The sequence below is a fragment of the Suricata suricatta genome, chromosome 13, assembly GCF_006229205.1.
Source record: "Suricata suricatta isolate VVHF042 chromosome 13, meerkat_22Aug2017_6uvM2_HiC, whole genome shotgun sequence".
Classification (NCBI taxonomy): domain Eukaryota; kingdom Metazoa; phylum Chordata; class Mammalia; order Carnivora; family Herpestidae; genus Suricata; species Suricata suricatta.
The window spans coordinates 74,250,870-74,258,107 of NC_043712.1; positions in this window are offsets into that span (position 1 = coordinate 74,250,870).

Below are 7,238 nucleotides of genomic sequence, written 5' to 3' on the forward strand. Positions count from 1 at the left end.
ATTTTGTGAATAGAGGATGTCACTCAATGTGCATGAGAACTTGGCAATGAAAACATCACCTGGGTCTTTTGAGGGCATTGGGCCAAGGTCAGAATGTGCTGCATCATCTCTAAGGACAGCAGAAAGCTAAGAAAACTTCTTCCTGATCAAATACAGTCCTCTCAGGGCCTCGCTTGGGTGTGAACGTCAGGGATCGGGTGGTGGGGGAAGCCCGAATGATGTAAATTAGAAGACAACTTGGTTCATTTGTTTAGTGTATTTCTTGTTATTTCTAAAATGAATTATACTTCATGTTATCAATGAAGTAAAAATAAATACCTCACTCAGCACTGAAATCTGCTAAATTAACCCGCCTACTTCAAAATAGTTCATTGCCATTGCTGGTGAGGTTGTGGGGAAAAGGGCAGGCTCATCATAGCCACGGAAGCAGCAGTTGGATGGCCATTTATGCTTTCTGATCCACTTCCAGAAATGTGCCCTATGGTAGTAATTCAAATGGCAGCATAAAGCTATAAATGTTAAAATATTTACTGCCATTATTACCTCTGGCCGTAGAATTTAAATGAACTTGTGAATCCAACAGTAGGGGACTAGTTAAATCAATTTAGTAGTTTAACTGCATAGAATATTATAAAGTCATTAAAAATAATTATGAATACTATGTAACAGCAGGGAAAATATTTACGATGTCCTATTAATTGAAAAAGCAGAATATGAAGTTACCATGATTGCTATAATTACAACTACATAAAATAAGTGCTCAAAGACTCCAAGAGGACATACAAAGGTGATAAAAAAATGTTTCGTGGTAGTCAGACTAAAGGTAATATTTTTTTAAATTTTTTAATATTTTTAATTTATTTTTGAGAGACAGAGAGAGACAGTGCGAGCAGGGGAGGGTCAGAGAGAGAGGGAGACACAGAATCCGAAGACAGGCTCCAGGCTCTGAGCTAGCTGTCAGCACAGAGCCTGACGCGGGGCTCGAACCCACAAATCGTGAGATCACGACCTTAGCCGAAGCCAGAGGCTTAACCGACCGAGCCACCCAGGCACCCCTAAAGGTACTATTTTCAACATTATACTTATTTTAGTGACTTTAAAATTATTAAAAATTGGGGGGTAAGGGAGAGAGTTGAATCAGCTCAATGAACCTAGGATGAAGTCAAACAGTTAATCTGTCTCTCTTTCCCCTTCTCTCTTTTTCACTTTCCCGCCTCTGGGGCAAGACTATCAGCATGAAAAACCAGACTCCACCCATCTAGGAAGAAATACTGGGCAAGTCTTTTAGCCCCGCGGTCCTCAGTTTCCCACCTTAAAATGGCGATGAGCACCATTCCTGTCTTATAAAATTATGTGAGTATTAATAAGCTTGATACTTAGTAACTGCTTAGTACAGATTAACTATTATTATAATTTCAATAGAGCTGGAATGCTTTGGGGAACTTGGGACTAAGGTTACCAAAGGAAGCTGCTTAATTTAATTCTAAATTATGAATGCTCCTTCCTTTAGATTGGTGGGAAGCCGTAAGAAGGGTAATTACAGGGAGGTGTCATTTGTAAAATGTCAGCAGTTTCTCACACATTTGTAAGCCCAAGATAGTGTTGATGGACCAAAATAGTCAAGAAAACTTTTTGCAAGGCTAATTTAACCAAAAGCATGATCTATGACAAGATAAACAAAAACGGAAATCTCTTTATATTCCACCTGGGAGTTGCTGAATAAAATTACAGATGCAAATTACGCTCACAGTCTGAAAATGCACCAGGCTGTTCTGGGTTGCCTTATTGCACTGCTTCTCTCCCCTCCAACTGCCGTGATGTGTGGCCTTTTTTTGATGACATTGATTAACCTCATTCTATATGTATGGCTCTGTTGACAGAAACAGATTCACAAGGGACATTTATTGTCAAAGCAACTGGACGGGGCTGCGGATCTGAGGACTGAGGACGGGAGATTGTTCTTTCTCAGCGATTTACGACCTGGTACTTTTCTGTAGTTCCCACCACCAGATGGGTGTTTTATTTCTCCCTGGATGTGCAGGACACAAATGCCCAGGTCTGGATGGGTCCCTTCATTTGTCCCCTTGTCTCCAAAGAGTGGGTTGCACACAATTAGGCTTTTCTTTGTCCCTGAAAGAGGAAGAATCTCCGGATCTTAGGCTAGTTACCTCCTTCACCCCAGGAGTTTTGATTCACTTAAAAAGAAATCTTTAAGGAATGTGGGATGGGGGGGGGCGGGCGGGAGAGCCGAGGGGAAGGATGACACAGATATATAAACAATTACATAATATACAATTTTTTACCTCTTGCGCTGACAAAAATCTAAAACGTCTGATGCTATGCTCTGTTGGCAAGGCTGTGGGGGAAGCGGGCACTTACATATTTTTGGTGTGAATATAAATTTGTACAACCCATACGGAGGGCTTTTGGCAATAACCACAAAACCCATAAATGGTTGTGCCCTTTCAGTCAGCAATTCCATGTATGGGAATTTCTTCTACAAGGAAACCTGCACCCTTGTGACATGATGTAAATGCAAAGTTACTCACGGCAGCATTGTTTATAATATGATAGATGGGGAGGATAAACAAATGTCCATCAATATACTCTGCAGCTGAGTAAAAAGGAAGGAGGGCACAAAAATAATAAAGATTTTTTAATGCAAGCTACCAAGTGGGAAAAGCGACATGAGAACAATAAATATGACATTCTTTCTATAAAAGGAGGGGGAGATCCGAAATTGTATTTGAATTTGCTTGCTTTTACAATAAATACTCTAGAAAATACTTAAGGACCTAATAAAAAAAAAAACTGTTACTTCGTGTGGCTAGAGGCAGACTCGAACAGTTGAAGGATGGGTGTCTGAGGAAAAACAACGCAACTGGTTTAGTGTTTGAAAGAAATTTGAATAGCACTATTCAGAAAATTATATGTGTGTGTGTGCGTGTGTGTATACATATACATACAGAGAGAGAGAGAGAGAGAGAGAGAGAGAGAATGCACTAGAATTTGTTCTCAAGTAATGTGGTGTCCACCAAAAAATATCTTAAGCCACTATTCATTTGTTCTCCTAGATCATTTTTCCAACTTCAGGGCTTCACGCCTTGGCTGGTTTGTTGAGAAATTCCCTACGAAGTGTCTATTGTATGCGCTACATGTTAGCATCTACTGCTATTAGCACATAACATGAACCAGGAAACACTCCCTTTCTAGTTCAAAGCTCACTCGGGCTCTGGATCCTATCACTCGAGCAAACCTCACTTGGTCCCTGACCTGATGGCCGCAGAGGCTTCTCTCAGGGAAGGCTCTGCAAGGAGCACACAGAGGCCACTAGACTTTTTCTTCCTTCTTGAGGTCCAGGCAGACCTCGAGATAAGAATCATTAGGAGGGGGGATTTCTAGATTTGGGAGGGGAACAAGGACAAACCATTTCCCCAACTCCTAAAGTCAGGCTACCCAGGGAAGTCTAGGAACACCTTAGAGTCACTTACTGAAACATAGGATACCAGTCTTCCCCCCTTTCAAGAGCAAGGAGGGCAAATGGGAGCAGGTGCACAGGCCTTGCCAGCCACGCATCCCAGGCCTGTAGGCACCAGGTACAGCAGGCATGGAACAGAGTTTCTAGAGGTCCCTTGTCTGCAGAGTCTAGGACTGGCCCTCATCTTTGGTGGCTCTTCCCCAACAGAGTCTCCTCTGTCTCATTCAGAGACTGTCTCATGGTCCTCAGTGCTAATGCGGATTAAGGGATCCCTACTCGCTCCCTACCCAGAACTCACCCCACCCTACAGCCACTCTACAGGTTGGCTGACACCCGCCTCTAGTCCAGGCATGACCGTGGCCTGGGTTCAATCCTGTTCTTGCCTGTCCTACCTCTTCTCAGTTGCAGATGGAGTAACCTTTTCTGGAGCACTGAATGAGCTATGTCCTTCACTCCCACTAAAAGTGAACACCATAAATAGTTCTTATTGCAAAAGATGTTGCAGAGTTGATGGGGTTTATTGTCTGTTATCTAAAAATCTCAGGAATCCTTGAGTCTTTTCCCAGTATGGCCTTCCCTCCCAGACCTCTTTGCCAATTTCCGTCATCCAGGACATTTTATAACCAGTAAACACCAGTAATGTTGGCAAGCAACCAGAGTACCACCTCTTTAAAGGGTGTGTTCAACACTGGTGGGGCCTGGACCATAGGGCTGGAGTATCCTGGCCCAGGTGTGGCCTTCAGAGGGAAATCAGGGACCTCTCAGCCGCAGGGCTGACATGTGTCTTTGTGGCCATCTGCATGTAAAGGCCAGAGAAGCAAGAATCTTGGGGAGATTGAATGGTCACTCAGGAAACTTCCAGAGAACCTAAGAGATCACAGAAGAAGGGGGTCTGAAGGCTACCTCATGACAGCACTGGGACAGACTGGGTGAATCACTCAAGGAGAGGCTCAGGGAATGAATTCTCAAGGGGCCAAGGGAGAAACTAGATCCTGGTTCTAGGAAGCCATTGGATGATGCTCACGTGGTCCATGTGGCAAGACATGGGCCATATCCATCAGGGGTGGGCCCCTGTGTGGAGCTTTGTCATGGCTTGCTGCCCACTCTGCTATTGGCCTCCAGAGAAGGCTGGCCAGCAACCTCAGGATGTCGTCTCCACCTTTGGGGATATGTCTTTCATTGTCAACCAGAGATCTCTCTTCCAACCCCACCTGAGAAGAGTCTGTTGCTCAAAGAAATGTTTCATCCAGCAACGTCTCACAAGAGCACATCCTCCAATGAGGATAGTCTCTGCTTTCTGGAACCATTGATGTTTATTCTTCTCAGTTACATTTGTTTCTTCTAACAAAGAAAATGGAGTCTTCGTTCTGTGTTGATTTGGGTTGAGGCTTGGCTCAACCTGGAGCTTTGGCTTTGAGAAAGAAAGGTCAGCTTCAGTTTTACCTGAATGCCTGCTCTGGTTTCTAAAGCATGGCCAAGTGTGTGGAAGGAGGTCAAGAGGGACCCAGCATAGCCATCACCATCTAGGTCCTCTTCATTTCGACCTGCTCAGATGACCTTTGAGAATTTTCATCTAGAAATTCCACTAACTCTGGCAGCCTGAGCCAAAATAAGCCTACTCTTTTCAAGTTTATTTACCTATTTTGAGAAAGATACAGCTTGAGTGGGGGAGAGACAGGGAGACAGAGAATCCCAAGCAGGCTCTGCACTATCAGCATGGAGCCCAGTGCAAGGCTTGAACTCAGGAAACTGCAAGATCATGAGCTGAGCTGAAGCCAAGAGTCAGACGCTCAACCAAGGGGGTCAAGCAGGTGCCCAATCCCACTCTTTTCTAGTAGCCACAGGGATACATTTGGATTTCTTTAGTAATGCCAAGGGGGCAGCTGGGGAGCTTGGGGAAGCTGCACCCCACCCTTCAGCTGAGCATTAGAGTCTGTTCCTTCCTTCTGTCTGAGAGGCTCGGGGGGGTGCGGACTATGGTGGACTTTGGGGGGTATAGCCACTCTTCATTGTGGGATGGGGCTTAGGGCAACAGGGATGGGAGGTGGTTTTTCCTCTCTATACATACTTCTCATCTACCTTAAACTGCTCTAGATTATTTGCATTCGTTATAGGTTAATTTACCAAACTGTAAATTGCTGTCCTTCAGCCATGAGGATGAAGAGTTAACTTTTTCCTTTCAGTTGCTAGGAAATTCTGGGCTTCTGGATTTAAGGCTTGTTCACATTTTTTTCTTCTGGTCCTAAACAAGTCGTTAGGCACTTGCTATACATCCCTATCCAGGCTGCCTTGTAGGGAGGGGCGTTAGCTGGGTATTCCCAAGAGGAAGGTGATGGAATCAGGGTTGGGAGGTGGGGCTCTGAGTTGAAAGAAGAGATGATACCGGAGGGTGGCAAGGGCTCCGAGAGCTGGAGGGATAAAGGAGTTCCACTAGCGGAAGGGGCCTAAGGAGGTGTAACAGTCCTGATAGGGCGAGGGCATGTTTTTGCTGGACTAAGTGTCTTTCCAAATGAAAGACACTGGGAAAGTAAAGGTATAAATGCATAAAAGCAGCGTGTAAGGGCACCTCTGTGACTCAATTGGGTAAGTGTTCGACTTTGGCTCAGGTCATGATCTCACGGTTCAGGAGTTTGAGCCCCATTTCAAGCTTGGTGCTGACAGCTCAGAACTTGGAGCCTGCTTTGGATTCTGTGTCTCCTTCTCTCTGTCCCTCCCCTGCTCCTGCTCTGTCTCTCAAAAATAAATATATGTTTAAAAATGTTTAAGCGCATATAAATGCATTTGGTAGGTTTCTGCAAGTTGCTCAGGGTACAGGGTGCTCTGCTTCCGTGGGACTTGAGATAAGTCTCTTTTTAATATCCCTTTCCGGGGTGGCATTGCACTGAGTCCCAGGGTGGTCATTTCCAGAAGTACAAAGACAAACCTACCTAATGCTAGATGCCACGTGAGAGTCAGCTCTGACCTTGCTGTGGGGTGTCTGTCTTTCGAGCAAATTGGCGTTGGAAAGACCAACCTAATTCAGCTTGTACTTGTTGATTATTTTATTCCTCATCGTTTTTTTCTTTAAACAAAATATTTTTGGGGTGTCTATGGAATGCTGGGCCTTGCGCCTGGTGCTGGGGCCAAAACCAGCTGCCTGAATTGCAGGGCCCTTTGCAAAATGAGAACGCGGAGACCCTTACTCAAACAGCAGGGAAAAAAAGATGTTGCCAAAGGTATTAAAATATAAACATTTTCCTTTCCTTGTGGTCTCTTAACTTCAAGTGGTGTTTTTAACGTTGCTATGTAAAGAAATATTTAAAATGCCATCTTGGCATGAAATCTTGCCATTTGTCTTTATATTTTGCAATTTTGTCTTAAATGCAAACATAGAAGCATTTAGCTCACATGCAGAATCACAGACAACATGTAATATGTATTGGTTGCTTGTATATCTATGTATTTTGCTTTTAGCAGAATAGTGGAAATGCACTTGACTGTTTTTATTTTGCTTCTTGATGTGCTTACATTTGACCACCACTGCACCAGCAGCTGTGGTCCAGTAAAGGACTGAGCTGGAAAGGTACTAGGGGGCGCCTGCCCTTCCTTCTCCTTCTACGCCATCATTTCTGGCACAGACAGGCGTCTAATAGAGGAGAGTCACAGGAGTAAAAGGATACGACAGGGCTTTGTTCATTTTCTATGGCTTCTGTGACAAATTGCCACAAACTTACTGACTTAAAACAACACAAATTCATTATCATACAGTTCTGGAGGTCAG